The sequence below is a fragment of the Bos taurus genome, chromosome 15 (genome assembly GCF_002263795.3).
Source record: "Bos taurus isolate L1 Dominette 01449 registration number 42190680 breed Hereford chromosome 15, ARS-UCD2.0, whole genome shotgun sequence".
NCBI classification, from domain to species: Eukaryota; Metazoa; Chordata; class Mammalia; order Artiodactyla; family Bovidae; genus Bos; species Bos taurus.
The window spans coordinates 17,682,630-17,699,895 of record NC_037342.1 but is presented as its reverse complement, the minus strand read 5'-3'; the positions used below and the strand labels follow the sequence as shown (position 1 = coordinate 17,699,895).

The window sequence follows — 17,266 nt, the reverse complement described above, 5'->3', positions numbered from 1 at the left end:
ACACTGGGTCTGCCCCCGCTCACGGCGCGTGTAGCCTCCCTGCCCACACTGCTCAGGCTCTAGGTTGTTCCGCCGGGAACAATCCGAGGCTGACCCTGGGTTGCATGCACCTCCCAGGTCCAAGCCGCTCAGGTTCAGGCACTCAGGTAGTCCTCAGAGGCGGAGACTCAGTTGGGCCTGCGTTTTGTGCTCTTCCCAGGTCCGAGCAGCTCAGGTGATGAGGTGTTTGGCGAGCGCCAATGCTGCGACTTATCGCCTCCCCGCCACTCGGTTATCTGGGTGTAAAACTGGCACACCTTCTCAGGCAGATGTTGACCGTCCAGACCCCCAATAAGTTTTAGTTAGCAAAGAAGCCAGTTTTATAGATAATGTCTCTCTGGGGCTGCGATTGCCCCCTTCCGGCTCTGGCTGCCTGTCACCGGAGGGGGAAGGTCTGCAGCCGGCTATCTCTGTTTAATCCTTTGTTCCGTGCGCGGGCTGGCGGTGTCTTAGGTTAGGGCTGGCTTTTCGCATGGTAGATATCCCACAGTCTGGTTTGCTAGCCCAAATTATTTCGCTCAGATAGTGCTCAGGGTATTCAGGCCAGATTCTTACTCTCAGCGATGCAGCCCGCGCCGCGCCTCCCTGCCCAGCCCCCGCTTGCTAATGGCGGATGCAGGCGTCTGCGCTGCTTCTCCGCTGGGGGAGTTACCGTAGGGCTCGCAATCTGCGAGTTTTAATTGTTTATTTTTTCTCCCTGTTATGTTGCCCTCTGTGCTTCCAAAGCTCGGCACGGATTCGGCAGTGAGAAGGTTTCCTGGTGTTTGGAAACTTCTCTCTTTTTAAGACTCCCTTCCCGGGACGGAACTCCGTCCCTCCCTCTTTTGTCTCTCTTATTGTCTTTAATATTTTTTCCTACCTCCTTTCAAGGAGTTGGGTTGCTTTTCTGGGTGCCTGATGTCCTCTGCCGGCATTCAGAAGTTGTTTTGTGGAATTTACTCGACGTTTAAATGCTCTTTTGATGAATTTGTGGGGGAGAAAGTGTTTTCCCCGTCCTACTCCTCCGTCATCTTCGCAAGGCGGATTCTTAACCATTGGACCATTAGGGAAGTTCCTTACTTCTAAATTATATTTATAAATTAATGTATTTTCCCAAAAAAATCGTATTCACATAAGTAAGTGAATAGTACTAGAAGAATTTTTCCTTACAATGTTACTCAATTCATTGACCATTTCCTGAATTATTGTTAAAAAACACATACTGATCTAACAAAAAAAAGTTACTTTTAATAATGGATCAAATTAGTCATCAATTGTGTTGAAAGCAAACAATTAGAAGTCATCTTGCAAACAGATATAATACTTGGTCATCAGAAATTCATTTTCTGTACAATGGTACCAATACTTCAAAATATTCCTTTGTTTACAAAACAGGGAAGAGTAATTCTAGAAAGAAGTGGAAAGGAGAAACTGCAATGATACCTCCACCAGAGGGCTCAATTTCAGAAAGTGATTTCCTGAAAAGTATCTACATTGGCATACTTTGGGGAATTCCTTCTGTATCTCTTGAGGGAGAAACAGCCAGTCTGAAGGCCACTAACTTACTTCACAAGAATCTATTCATCTCCTCCGATCTATTTGCACTGCCCATGCCTAGCTTTTGTGTGAACTACTATAATAGCTGAGTGGTCTATCCCCCTTCTTTCAATTCAACAGGTTGAGAAAACAGCTGTCAGTCTTTTATTGTTTCTCTGAAGGTACTGTGTCATTCTCTCTGCTCTCTAGATGTTTTAGTGCTTTGTTCTGTTTCCAGTTTCTAGCTGTTTTAGTATGATGTAGCTAGGAATGGTTTAATTTCTAACTATTATGTTTGGGAATCAAAGAGAGATCCTTGAATATAAAGTTGGCGTCTCTCTCAACTTGGAAAAATTTTGGTCAACAGTTCAAGCCTCCTTTCCCTTTCTCTATTATTCCAATTACATATTGTTATAGATATTTCACCTTTACTCAGGTAACAATTTCCACCTATTTGTCTATTAATTATCCATATGTATTATTTACTCTTTATTATTTATGACCTATTTAAGATTACTGAGATATAATTCACATACTACACAATTTATCCATTTAAAGTGTGCAATCCAATGTTTTTAAAAGTATATTCACAAGGTTGTACAACTATCATTAAAATAAAATTTTAAAACATTTTTATTACTCCAAAAAGAAACCCCATACTTATTAGTAGTCAAATCTCATTCTGCAGTGATGCCTGCCTCTCAGTCCCTGGTTATTATTAATCTACTTTCTGTATCTTCTGGACATCTATAAATGGAATCATATAATATGTGCCCTTTTGTGACTGATAACTCTTATTTAGGATGATGTTTTTATGATTCATTCAGATGATAGCACATATCAGTTCGTTCCTTCAAAAAAATTCTACTTTTAAACATGGTCAAAAGATTTAACATATTAGCCATTTTAAGTGTACAATTTAGGGGCATTAAGCATATTCACAATGTTCTGCAAATATCATCACTATGTCCAGAACTTTTTCAGTATCCCAAACAGAAACCCTGTAAATAATAATCTTCCATTCCTTCTTATCTGTATCAATAACTTTTCCTATCCTAGATACCTTGTGTAAGTGGAATCATAGAAAATGTTTCTTTTTGTGACTGGCTCATTTCACTTAGTAAAATATTATCAAGATTTCACTCATATTGTAGCATATATCAGAATCTCCTTCCTTTTATAACTAAATAATATTTCCATTGCATAGACAAATCACGTTCTACTTATCCTTTCATCAGATAATGGGCACTTGGTTTCTTTCCATTTTTTGGCTATTAAGAATAATGCTGCTATGAACATTTATCTCCAAGGTTTCTAGCAGACGCACAATTTCTTTTCTCTTGGGTATATATCCAGGAGTGGAACTGTGGGTCACATGTTAACTTTATGTTAAACTTCTTGAGGAACTACAAAACTGTTTCGATAGTAGCTACACACCAACTATATATGATTCCAATTTCTCTCTACATCTTCACCAACACTTGTTAATGTCTTTTTAACTTCAGTCATCCTAGTGGGTGTTAGTGGTATATATCACTGTGGTTAAGCTATCAATTTAATTACTTTTTAAAAAATATTTTTTATTTATCTATTTGTTTATTTATTTTTGGCTGTGTTGAGTTTTTGTTGCTATCTGTGGGCTTTCTCTAATTGCAGCAAGTTGGGGCTACTCTCTAGTTGCAATATACGGGCTACTCAAAGGGGTGGTTTCTCTTATTCTGGAGCAAAGGCTCTAGGTGCATGGGTTTCAGTAGGTGCGGCTTGTGGGCTCTGGAGAATAGGCTCAGCAGTTACGGCGCACAGGCTTAGTTGCCCCACGACATGTAAAATCTTCAGTCTTCCCAGATCAGAAATTGAATTCAAGTCACCTACATGGCAGGCGAACTCTCAATCATTGGACGACCGACCGGGGAAGTCCTAATCTTAATTATTTTAAAGTACTTATCTGATAACTCTAATACGGGGTCATCTGAGAGTCTGCATCTAAAATTATTTTTCTCTTAGTTGACCATAAATTTCTCTGCCATCTTAGGAGTAGTAATGTCGCAATGAATACTAGGCACTGCATATAAAGAATCGGGGAGGAGGGGCTGAGGGGTAAATGAGGAGTTTGGGATTAACATATACATACTATTATATATAAAACAGATAACCAAAAGGACCTACTGTACAGCACAGGGAACCATACACAATATTTTATAGCAACCTATAAGGGAAAAGAAGCTGAAAAAAATATATATGTGTAACAATCACTTTGTTATACACCTGAAATTTACACAACATTATAAATCAACTGTATTTCAACTAAAAAAAAAAATCACAGAGGCACCACCAGTTCAGTTCAGTTGCTCAGTCGTGTCCAACTCTTTGGGACCCCATGGATTGCAGCATGCCAGGGGACCAGATGATGTTTATCTTCCATTAAGAGTGTATTCACCCTTTGTTCTGCTAAGGAAGAGGTTGATGACTTTAACCCAATCAAACTATTTTGGTTCAAGGATGATGACTTGTAGTTTTGAAGAACTGGTCTACATTTGGTTAGCCAATGAGTCTAAGGAATGTTCCTTGCGGGCTTTCAGTTGAGAGCCTAGTGGGCTTTGTCATTCAATACTGTGCGACGACCAAAAGCTCTACTGTTCCCTAGCGGTACTGCCCAGTCTAAGCTCAATCTAGATTCTCAGATACTTCTTTGAAACAAAGCTACAAAGACTCAGCTAACTTCTGAAAGTTATCCCTCATTTCTATAACTTTTGAGTAGTGTGTTCTAGTTGCTTCTGTAGCTCTTTGATAATATTATATTAAAATAACTATTTTCTAAGTTTACCTGACTCTCCTGCTTGTTCTCAGTGGAAGCATTGCCTCACCATGACTACTATACTCTTCCTCAGAAGTGAGTCTTCCAAATAACCTGGATGTTTCTAGCAGCTTTATTCTCCTAGAACATTAATTACTTTAAGCACCTCCAACAGCCCCAACACTCATGTTCTGCTGCCTGAATAAGCTAATAATACTCATTTTATTCCGGAGAAATTTTCTACTTAGTGTGGACCTAAAGATAGGACATGGTCACCTTAGAATAAAAATAATAGACAGGAACCCAGTAATCCCCACTTCTGGGAATTTAGAGTACAGAAACAAAAAATGGCATATATACAATATTATCCTCTGGAACACTATTAATAAATAGCAAAGTATCAGAAACTACTTAGTGTATAAATAAAGGATAAATTAAATAAACTATGCTGTATCTGGGCTTTCCAGGTGGCGCGAGAGGTAAAGAACCTGCCTGCCAATGCAGAGAAAAAAGAGACGTAGGTTCAATCCCTGGGTTGGGAAGATCCCCTGGAAAAGAGCATGGCAACCCTTTCTAGTAGCCTTGTCTGGATAATCCCAAGGACAGAGGAGTCTGGCAGGCTATGGTCCATAGGGTTGCAGAGTCAGACATGACTGAAGCAACTTAGCATGCACATGCTGTATCTACCAGTCATAACACCATGCTTTTTATTAAGAATAACAAAGTTATAAAAAAAGAAAACTACAGATAACATGCTAAGCAAAAATGAGAAGGATGTTTACTTTCACCACTGCTGTTCATCACTATCTAGAGCTGGAAATTCCAGTTAGAGCAATTAGGCAAAAATAAATGAATAAACAAAGTCTTCCAAATTAGAAAGAAAGAAAAATAAAAGTATCTTTAGTAAGAGATGTAATGACCTTCTATATATAAAGTTATTAAAGAACCCACAAAAAAGCTACTTAAAGCCAATGAATGAATTTATTAGCAAAGTTGCAGGGTACAAGATTGACACACAAGAATTAGTTGTGCTTTCACACACCAGCAGTGAACAATCCAAAGGAAATTAAATGAACAATTTCATTTATAGTAACATCCAAAAGAAAAACATACCTAGAAGTAAACTTAACCAAGAACATGAAAGCCCAAGCAGAGTAGAAGAGCCATCTTTGCAGGGTTTAAAGCCTTGCATGCAGTGTTAGAGCCTGCTGCTGCTGCTGCTAAGTTGCTTCAGTTGTGTCTGACTCTGTGCGACCCCATAGACGGCAGCCCACCAGGCTCCCCCGTCCCTGGGATTCTCCAGGCAGGAACACTGGAGTGGGTTGCCATTTCCTTCTCCAATGCATGAAAGTAAAAAGTGAAAGTCAAGTCACTCAGTTGTGTCCGACTCTTCGCAACCCCGTGGACTGCAGCCTACCAGGCTCCTCCGCCCATGGGATTTTCCAGGCAAGAGTACTGGAGCGGGGTTCCATAGCCTTCTCCGGTGTCAGAGCCTAAGCTTGGCAAATTAGACGTTCACTAGAAAGGACTAGCATCCAGGTGTCAAAAACCAACAGACAAGGGATATATGGATGAGATGGAGTGGCCAGGTATGGAGGATGAGAGAACAAATAGGTAAGGAGGGTTTCCACGCAAAGGGAAGGCAAAAGGGGAAGTGTTAAGGCTCCAGTTGGATGAGGAAGGCATTCATGTAGGGGGCGGCCCAGTTGGGGGAGTCAGAGCCTTAGCACGGTGGGGCGTGTATCCACAAAGAAACAAGGCCAGGTACTATAGATTTAAATACTTTTGTGTATACCCACCCTAGTTTGCCAACTGAGGGGGACCAGACCAGTGAAGCAACAATACCAATGAATACACCCAGCACCAGATTTTGCTCACTAAATACCAACATCCACTAAAATCAACTAGAACTTTGTCAAAGTTGCCAAAATGGCTAATCCTGTGGCCAGGCAACGTAAATTACAAAATGAATCTGGAAACCTCAAGTGCCAAAAAGAAAGGAAGAATTTACTGTTAAAAGGACTCAGAAACCAGTTGCCACTATGAAACCTAGGATAATTTGAAAATGAAAATAAAAAATAAAAGCAAATTATGGGAGTTCCAGAAAAACACCTACTGACTATGCTAAAGCCTTTGACTGTGTGGATCTCAAAAAAATGTGGAAAATTCTTAAAGAGATGGGAGTACCAGAGCACCTTACCCGTTTTCTGAGAAACCTGTATAAGGGTCAGAAGCAACAGTTAGAACCAGATATGGAACAACTGAATAGTTCAAAACTGGGAAATGGCAAGGCTGTATATTGTCACCCTACTTATTTAACTTCTATGCAGAGTACATCATGCAAAATGTCAGGCTGGATGAATCACAAGCTGGAATTAAGACTCCTGGGAGAAATATCAACAACCTCACATACACAGATGATACCACTCTAAAAACAGAAAAGGAAGAGGAATTAAAGAGTCTCTTGTTGAGGGTGAAAGAGGAGAGTGAAAATGCTGGCCTGAAACTCAACACAAATAAAATTAAAATCATGGCATCTGGTCCCACAACTTCATGGCAAATAGATGGAGAAAAAGTGGAAGCAGTGACAGATTTTGTTTTCTTGGGTCCCAAAATCACTGCGGACACTGGCTCTAGCCATGAATTTAAAAGACACTTGCTGCCTGGGAGTAAAGCTATGACCAATCTAGACAGCATATTAAAAAGCAGAGACATTACTGCTGACAAAGGTCGGTATGGTCAAGACTATGGTTTTTCCAGTAGTCATGTACAGATGTGAGAGCTGGACCACAAAAAAGAAGGCTGATCACTGACAAATTGATGCTTTTGAATTAAAGTGTGGAGAAGACTCTTGAGAGTCCCTTGGACTGCAAGGAGACCAAACCAGTCAATCCTAAAGAAAATCAAACCTGAATAATTCATTGGAGGGATTGAGGCTGAAGCTGAAGCCCCAATACTTTGGCCACCTGATGTGAAGAGCTGACTCACTAGAAAAGACCTTGATGCTGGGAATGATTGAAGGCAAAAGGAGAACAGGGTGGCAGAGAATGAAATGGTTAGACTGTATCACCAACTCAATGGACATGAATTTGAGCAAATTCTGTCAGATAGTAGAGGACAGAGGAACCTGGCATCCTTTAGTCCATGGAGTTGTAGAGAGTTGACAGGACTTAGCAACTGAACAATAACAACAACAAAATGAGAGTTCCTTGGTGTCTAGTGGTTAGGATTCAGGGTTTTAACTGCCATGGCCTGGGAACTGAGATCCTGTAAGCCATGTGGCACAACACCCTGCCTCAAAAAAAATAGCGAACCCACTGAATAAATATAGTAATAGTAAACTGAATCCATACTAAGAAGAAAAATCAATGTACAAACTGAAAATTTAACAAGCAATGATGGGATCTAAAGGAAATCAGTTCTGAATATTTATTGGAAGGACTGATGCTGAAGTTGAAGCTCAAACACTTTGGCCACCTGATGTGATGAACTGACTCATTTGAAAAGACCCTGATGCTGGGAAAGATTGAAGGCAGGAGGAGAAGGGGATGACAGAGGATGAGATGTTTGGATGGCATCGCTGACTCAATGGACATGAGTTTGAGCAATCTCCAGGAGCTGGTGATGGACAAGGAAGCCTGGTGTGCTGCAATCCATGGGGTCACAAACAGTTGGAGATGACTGAGTGACTGAACTGAATTGAACTGATGGAATCTTTACGTAGTTGTAAAGTACTTGTCAACAAATACCTAATTACTAAACGAAAAGGAAATAACTGAGTGGAGAAGTGTGGCAGGCACCAACTTAATCAGGTGACCAAACTAAATAAAACTGATACTGCAATAAATCAAAATCATGCACTGTTGTTTAGATAAGATGCAGTAAGGGAATTCCCTGATGGTCCAGTGGTTAGGACTCCACTGTTTCACAGACAAGGGTCACTTTCTGGTTGAGGAACTAGGATTCCATAAGCCATGTGGCATGGCCAAAACAAAAACAAAAAATGCAGTTAGAATAATAGACTTTCATTTCTGCCAAAGATGCAAACCTGACTCTTAAGAAAAAAAAAAACCCAACCCATCAGATTAACTCAAACTAACGAACATCCCACAAAAAATCTGGACTGTAATCTTCAAAAATGTCAAGGTAACAAGAGTCAAAGGAGAGATGGTTCCAGACCAAAGAAAAAGGTCAGTTCAGTTCAGTTCAGTTCAGTCGCTCTGTCATGTCCGACTCTTGCGACCCCATAAACTGCAGAATGCCAGGCCTCCCTGTCCATCACCAACTCCCGGAGTTCACTCAAACTCACATCCATTGAAATATAACAACTAAATGTAAAACACGATTGTGTACTGGATCCTTCTGCTACAAAGAATACAATATGGTCAATAAGCTTAGTGATCTGAGTAGAAGGTTATTATGCATCAATGTCAATTTTAATTATTTTGATAGCTCTATTGGGATTATATTTGTAGAAAATATACACAACTGTACTTGGAATAATGAACAACTTACTCTCAAATAGTTCTAGAAAAAAAGTTTTAATATATTTTCAAAGAGAAAAAGATAATGAAACTTCCAACTTTGTGTACATTATTTTGACAACTGAGAAAACATATGCCTTAAAAAGCACAACCAAAACTAAAATGAGATTAAATTTAAAAATTTGAAGAGCCCTGTATCTATTAAGGAAATTGAACTTGTCAGTATCTGCCCACAGAGAAAACTATCAGCCCAAATGGTTTTACCAATGAATTCTACTAAACATTTAAGGAGAAGTAATACTAATTAACCTATTCTTTTAAAACCATACAAAAGGAAAGAATAACTCTCAACCCTTTTTATGAGGTCAACATAATCCTAAAATCAGAAAACAATAAAGATATCACAAAAATGAAAATTATTCAAGGCACAAAGGCCAGAAAGAGGTGAATCATTCCCCAAAATAAACAAAAATATTTAACAGAACATAAGCAAATTAAATCCAGGAATATACAAAAAGAATTAATACATCATCACCAAGTAGAATTTATGCCAAGAATTCAAACTTGGTTAAATGTTTCCTTAAAAAAATTCAGTGTTTCCTGAGGAAGAAAAGCAGAGCTGAAGGAATCAGGCTTCCTGCTAACTTTGGACCATACTACAAAGTTCAGTCATCAAACAATATTGTATTGGCACGATATTGATATAAAAAAACACACACACACACCGAAATATGTATCAATGGAACAGGGTAGAAAGCCTAGAAATATATCCATGCATCTATGGTTGATTAATCTATGACACAGGAAGCAAGAATATACAATGGAGAAAAGACAGTCTCTTCAATAAATGATGCCAGAAAAACTGGACAGCTACGTGCGAAAGAATGAAATTAGAACACTTCCTAACATTATACACAAAAATAAACTCAAATGGATTAAAGATCTAAGTGTAAGATTGCATACTATAAAACTCGTAGAGGTAAACACAGGCAGAACCACATAAACTGCAGTAAGATCTTTCTGGATCTACCTCATAGAATAGTGGGGGAAAAAAAAGGGGACCTAATTAAACTTAAAAGCTTTTACATAGCAAAGGAAACTATAAACAAAATGAAGACAACCTACAAAATGGGAGAAAATATTTGCAAATGAAGTGACTAAGGACTAATCTCCAAAATATACAAATAGCTCATGCAGCTCAATATCAAAACAACAAACAACCTAATCAAATGATGGGCATGCGTGTGTACTAAGTTGCTTCAGTTGTTTCTGACTCTTTATGACCCTATGGACTATAGCCCACCAGGAATAATGGGCTTCTGTCCATGGGATTCTCCAGGCAAGAATACTGGAGTGGGTTGCCATGCCCTCTCCATGGGATCTTCCCAACTCAGGGATCAAACCCACGTTTCTTATGTCTCCTGCACTGGCAGGCAGGTTCTTCACCACTAGCACCACCTGGGACACCAAAGAGGGAAGTGAACTGAAGTGAAATGAAGTGAAATGAAAGTCATTTATTCGTGTCCCAACTCTTCGCGACCCTATGGACTGACTGTAGCCCACCAGGCTCTTCTGTCCATGGGATTTCACAGGCAAGAATACTGGAGTGGGCAGCCATTCCCTTTTCCAGAGGATCCTCCAGGTATCGAACTTGCGTATCCTGCACTTCAGGCAGGTTCTTTACTGTCTGAGCCACCAAGGAAGCCCAAATAATGGGCAGAAGATCTAAACAGACACTTCTCAAAAGACAACAGATAGCCAAAAAGCACATGAAAAGATGCTTAATATGGCTAATTATCAGAGAAATGCAAATCGAAATACAATGAGGTATCACACCACCAGTCAGAATGGTTAGCATCAAAAACTCTATATATAAATAGGGCTTCTCTGGTGGCTCAGTGATAAAGAATCTGTCTGCCACTGTAGGAGACATGGATTCAACCCCTGATCTGGGAAGATGCCATGGAGCAACTAAGCCCATGGGCCACAACTTTTGAGCCTGGGCCCTAGAGCCTGGAAGCAGCAACTACTGAACCCACAAGCTGTACCTACTGAAGCCCATGCACCCTAGAGTCCATGCTCTGCAACAAGAGAGGCCACCGCAGTGAGAAGCCTGTGCACCGCAACGAGAGAGCAGCCCCCTCTTGCTGCAACTAGAGGAAAGCCTGTGCAGCAACGAAGATCCAGCACAGCAAATAAATAAATAAAATGATTTTTTTTTAAATGTCTAAAAAGTCTATAAACAATAAATACTGGAGAGGGTGTGGAGAACCCTCTTAAACTGTTGGTGAGAATGCAAGTTGGTACAACTGTTATGGACAGTCCTTAAAAAACTAAAAATAAAACTACTATAGGATCCAGCAATCCCACTCCTGGGCATATATCCAGAAAAAAAAATAATTCAAAAAGATACTGTAGGAGACAGGAAGAATAAAAGAAAAACAGGCCCCATCAAGGGCCTGTTAATAAATAAAGATTTTTTATTTATTTATAAATAAAAGAAATTTATAATTATTGATAAACTGGATGCTATAAGGCATGAGACTCTGGAATAAGTCCAGAGGGAACAGTTCATAATCTTGAAAACAAGAATGATCCTAGGGTCGGAAAACCGACCCCAGACTGTTTCTCAACTGGCGTCTCAGAGTCACATGTTTAACGTATCTGGTGAAAAATCTATAGATGAGAATATTAGTCTTAGTTACTGATTTGTTATTGATTACTGTTTCCTAATTACTCAATGGTTAATGATCATTTTGTTCTTTGGCCCTGAAGGCCACAAGAGTTATAGTTTAACTCCCCGCTTACTCTTTCCTTCACGGCTGAAAGTCTAATAAAGCTGGCTTGGATTCAGTTTCGGCACCTTCACCTTGGAGTGGTGTTGGTCCCCTGATCCTTGCTTTTCTCTAATTCTTGTGTCTCGTTTCTCATTCTCTCGCTGTATTGCGCTTTCGGAAACCCTGCTTGTCCAGCTCGTCTCGACAGATACAAGCAACCCAACATTCACTGCAGCATTATTTACAATAGCTAGGACATGAAAGGAACCTAAGTAAATGGCCACTGACAGAGGAATGGACTGCAAGGAGATCCAAACCAGTCCATCCTGAAGGAAATCAGTCCTGAATATTCATTGGAAGGACTGATGTTGAAGCTGCAACTCCAATACTTTGGCCACCTGATGTGAAGAGCTGACTCATCTGAAAAGACCCTGATGCTGGGAAAGATTGAGGGCAGGAAGAGACGGGGAAGAGACGGGGATGACAGAGGATGAGGTGGTTGGACGGTATCACCGACTCGATGGACATGAGCTTGAGTAGGCTCTGGGAGTCGGTGATGGCCAGGGAGGCCTGGTGTGCTGCAGTCCATGGGGTCGCAAAGAGTCCGACATGACTGAGTGACTGAATACACAGAGGAATGGATAAATAAATGCGGTACATGTATACAACAGAATATCATGTAACCAGAAAAAGAACAAAATAATGCCATTTGCAGCAGCATGGATGGACCTAGAATCTGTCATATAAGTAAAGTAAGTCAGACAAAGACAAATATCATATGATTCCATTTACAAGTAAAATCTAAAAAAAAAAAAGATACAAATGAACTTATTCACAAAGCAGAAACAGAATCATACTTTGAAACCAAACATGGTTATGAATGGGGAAAAGTGGGTGGGGAAGGATAAACCAGGAGTTTAGGATTAACATATATACACTACTGGGCTTCCCTAGTGGCTCAGGTGTAAAGAATCCACCTGCCAATGCAGGAGACATGGGTTTGATTCCTGGTCTGGTAAGATCCCACATGCCATAGAACAACTAAGCACATGCACCACCACTACTCAGCATGTGCTCCAGAGCCTGAGAGCCACAACTACCGAGCCCACGTGCTCTAGAGCCCGTTCTCCCACAAGAGAAGCCACTGCAATGAGAAGCCCATGTACCACAGCTAGAGAGTAGCTTGCGCTCACTGCAACTAGAGAAAAGCCCATACAGCAACGAAGACCCAGCACAGCCAAAAATAACCAGACAAAATTATAAAACAAACATATACACACTACTCTATATAAAATGGGGTTTCCCAGGTGGTGATAGTGGTAAAGAACCCGTCAGCCAATGCAAGAGACATAAGAGATGTGGATTTGATCCCTGGGTCAGGAAGACTGTCTAGAGGAGGAAATGGCAACCCACTTGCCTGGAGAATCCCATGGATAGAGAAGTCCAGCAGGCTACAGTCCATAGTGTCGCAAAGAGTTGGTAATGACTTAGCACGCACACATGCATATATAAAATAGATAATCAACAAAGACCTACTCTAAAGCACAGGGAACTCTATTCAATATTCTGTAATAAGCAAAGTGGGAAAAAAGTCTGAGAAAGAATGGATATATATATATATATCAGTTCAGTTCAGTTGCTCAGTCATGTCCAACTCTTTGCGACTCCATGAACCGCAGCACGCCAGGCCTCCCTGTCCATCATCAACTCCCAAAGTCCACCCAAACCCATGTCCATCTAGTTGGCAATGCCATACAGCCATCTCATCCTCTGTCATCCCCTTCTCCTCCTGCCCTCAATCTTTCCCAGCATCAGGGTCTTTTCAGATTAGTCAGCTCTGACATCAGGTGGCCAAAGTATTGGAGTTTCAACTTCAACATTAGTCCTTCCAATGAACACCCAGGACTGATCTCCTTCAGAATGGACTCGTTGGATCTCCTTGCAGTCCAAGGGACTCAAGAGTCTTCTCCAACACTACAGTTCAAAAGCATCAATTCTTCTGCGCTCAGCTTTCTTTATAGTCCAACTCTCACATCCATACATAACTGCTGGACAAACCTGAGCCTTGACTAGATGGACCTTTGTTGGCAAAGTAATGTCTCTGCTTTTGAATATGCTGTCTAGATTGGTCATAATTTTCCTTCCAAGGAGTAAGCGTATTTTAATTTCATGGCTGCAATCACCATCTGCAGTGATTTTGGAGCCCCCCAAAATAAAGTCAGCCACTGTTTCTACATCTATTAGCCATGAAGTGATGGGACCAGATGCCATGATCTTAGATTTCTGAATGTTGAGTTTTAAGCCAGATTTTGCACTTTCCTCTTTCACTTTCATCAAGAAAGTTTAAAAAAAAAAAAAGCAGAATTGAGGTTTCTTTCTAAGAAAAAATTCTGCCCCAAGTGTAGAATCAACTCCTGCCCAAGAGTTTCCAGCCTGCTAGCCTGCCTGACAAACTCCCACAGCTACCAGATGATACAGAGTCTGCCCGCAAGGCAGGAAACTGGGGTTCAATCCATGGGTCAGGAAGATCCCCTGGAGAAGGAAATGGTGACCCACTCCAGTATTCTTGCCTGGAAAATCCCATGGATGGAGGAGCCTGGTGGGCTACAGTCCATGGTGTCTCAAAGAGTCAGACACGACTGAGCAACTAATACTTTACTTTTACAATTACACAGTACTGAGGGGCTTCCCTGGTGGTTCAAATGGTAAAGAATCCACCTGCAATGTGGGAGAACTGGGTTTGATCCCTGGGTTGGGAAGATGCCTGGAGGAAGGCAAGGCAACCCACTCCAGTATTTTTGCCTGGAGAATCCCCATTGACATAGGAGCCTGGCGAGCTGCAGTCCATGGCATTGCAAAGAGTTGGTCATGACTGAGTGACTAAGCACAAGACAACACAATTACATAAGCCAATTCCTTCAAATACATCTCTCTTCAACAATCCTCAGCAATCCAACACCCATCAGTGTATGTCACCACATCAAAAGAGGAAGGAAAGAGACTTCCCCGGCAGTCCAGTGGTTAAGATCTCCCTTCCAATGCAGGGGACTCCGGTTCGACCTCTGGTTGGGGATCTAAGATCCCACATGCTGTGGGGAACTAAGCCTACGTGCTGCAACTACTGAGCCCACACACTGCAATGAAAGATCTCACATGCTGCAACTAAGACCTGACACAGCCAAATAAATAAAAATACTTAAAAGAAAAAAGAATAAGCAAGAAAAACCTTATGGTCATTTGACACAGGAAAAGCATATAGTAAATCAACACCCATTCACCATCAAACTTTCCAGCAAATTACGAATAAAAAGCAACCCTATGAAAAATCCTTACCTAACTTTGTTCTTAGAGACAAAATATTAAGGCTTTTCCTCAAAGCTTGCAGAAAAAGGTAAGGACGCCCACTCTCACTGTTTCTTTTTTTTTTTAAATTTAATTTTATTTTTTAACTTTACAATATTGTACTGGTTTTGCCATGTATCAAAATGAATCCGCCACAGGTATACATGTGTTCCCCATCCTGAACCCTCCTCCCACCTCCCTCCCCATACCATCCCTCTGTACTTATGATCCTATCCAGTGGGTCAAACCATAAAAAGAAATAACTCTTTTATTTGGAGATTACATGATTTTTTACATAGAAAATTTTAGGAAATCTATAAAAGAACTACTAGAACTAATAACTTTAACAAGGTAACAATATAAGACCAATTTATAAAAAACAACCATATTTTTATATACTAGCAAAATACTAGAGTATCAAAAGCACTCAAGAAAAAAACAAGAACAAAGTTATACCAGCTGACTTGAACTTTTTGCAGAACTTTATTAATCATAACTATTTGAAATGGCCTAAGGATATTCAGTTAATTCACTGGAATAGAATAGAAAGTCCAGAAAAACATACATATTTTTAAGTCACTTGATTCTTCATAAAAGGCACCAAAACAATGCAGTGGGGAATGGAAAATATTTCCAATAAATGGTGATGAAACCACTGGCCACCATACAGAAAAGAAAAAAATTAAACTTAACCCCTAACTTACACTATATACAAATATCAATTTAACGTGGCCCTTAGACTTCAATGTGAAAGCTACAAATTACAAAGCTTCTAAAAGAAAACAGAAGATTATCTTCTTGTCCTAGTGGTAGATGTAGACAGAGGTTTCCTCGATAAAACACAGCAAAATCCACAAAAGAAAAGCACACATATAACAAAGGACCAATATACAGAATATGTAAGAACTCATAGCTCACTAATAAACAGGCAAAAAATCTGAACACTTTATAAAGAAAAATGTAAGAATACCCCAAAAATACATGAAAAACTGTTCAATATCAATAGTCATGAGGGAAATGGGAATCAAAAATATACTTAGGGGACTTCCCTGGTGGCCCAGTTGTTAAGAATCTGCCTTGTGATGCAGGGGACCTGGGTCTGATCCTTGGTCAGGGAACGAAGGTCCCACAAGCCTCGGAGCACCTAAGCCCACAGCCGCAACTACTGCAGGCTGTGCGCCCTGCAGCCCACACACACAACTGGAGGCTGTGTGCTGCAACACAAGGTCCCCAGGCCGTAACTGAGACCCAGCGCAGTTAATAAAACAAAACTGTACTGAGATAACGGAACATACATCCAGTCAATTCTGGATGTATGAGAATACCATTTAATCCTCATTCCCAAAAAATATAAGAATACCAAAAAAATACATGAAAAACTGGTGGGAAATATATGAAAAAATCATGCTAGTGGGAGTGTAAAATAGTACAACCACTTTGGGAAACAAACCACTGTGACTTACAAAAACATGGATAAATCTTAAAAACACTATGGTGAGTTGAAAAAAAGTTTTACACAAATAATACACTATTTTATGAATTCAATTTCTATGTAGTCCTAGATCAGGCAAACCTAAACTATGTTGAAATAATCAGAACAACAGTTGCCTTCTGGAAGAAGGTGGGGATAGGGGTGGGACTGATTGGGAATGGACATGAAGTATCTCTCAAGGATGATGAAAATAATGTTTATTTTAATAGGGATGTAGGCATTTGTCAGATCTCACAAAATTAAAAACATAAGATTTATAGATATGACTGTAGGTCAATTTTATCTCAAAGCAAACACAATATTCAATTAATGACTGCATGATAAAATGTTTAGGGAGTAATGGTTACTGATGCTTGCAACTTCTTTTGAAATGTACTTAAAAAGTTAACTGATGGATATACAGGGAGATACATTATTTAATAAAGCAACAGAGGTGACTTTACTCTTAAGTCTGAATATTTTCATTGAAAAAAGGTGGAAACGGGAGAATAAGGAAGACCTTTATGTATTTATATGAAGAAATCTCCAAGATGCAGGGTTATACGTTTCATATTTATAAAGAGAACACAACAAATGCCCTTCTAAACAATGCCAATTACTATAAAAGTGTATGACCCAGGTGTCTTCCACTGTACTAGTACTTAAATAACTTATATGGTTTAAAAAAGACAAAATGAAAATGATTTAAACAAAACAAAAAACAAAGCCCTATTTTCAAGTATATTAACGTTATGTATAATTTATTTAAAATTACAAAAGATCATTTTTCAAATTAACTTTTAGTGCTACTTAGTACTACTCTAAAGATACTATAACTAGCTTA

At 39.8% G+C, this 17,266-nt stretch overlaps 1 protein-coding gene across 4 annotated transcripts in view; it reads right to left on the bottom strand.

Moving 5' to 3' along the window:
• Window positions 1–17,266, bottom strand: part of CUL5 (cullin 5) — a 130,177-nt gene that overhangs the window by 21,842 nt on the left and 91,069 nt on the right. The window lies entirely within an intron of this gene.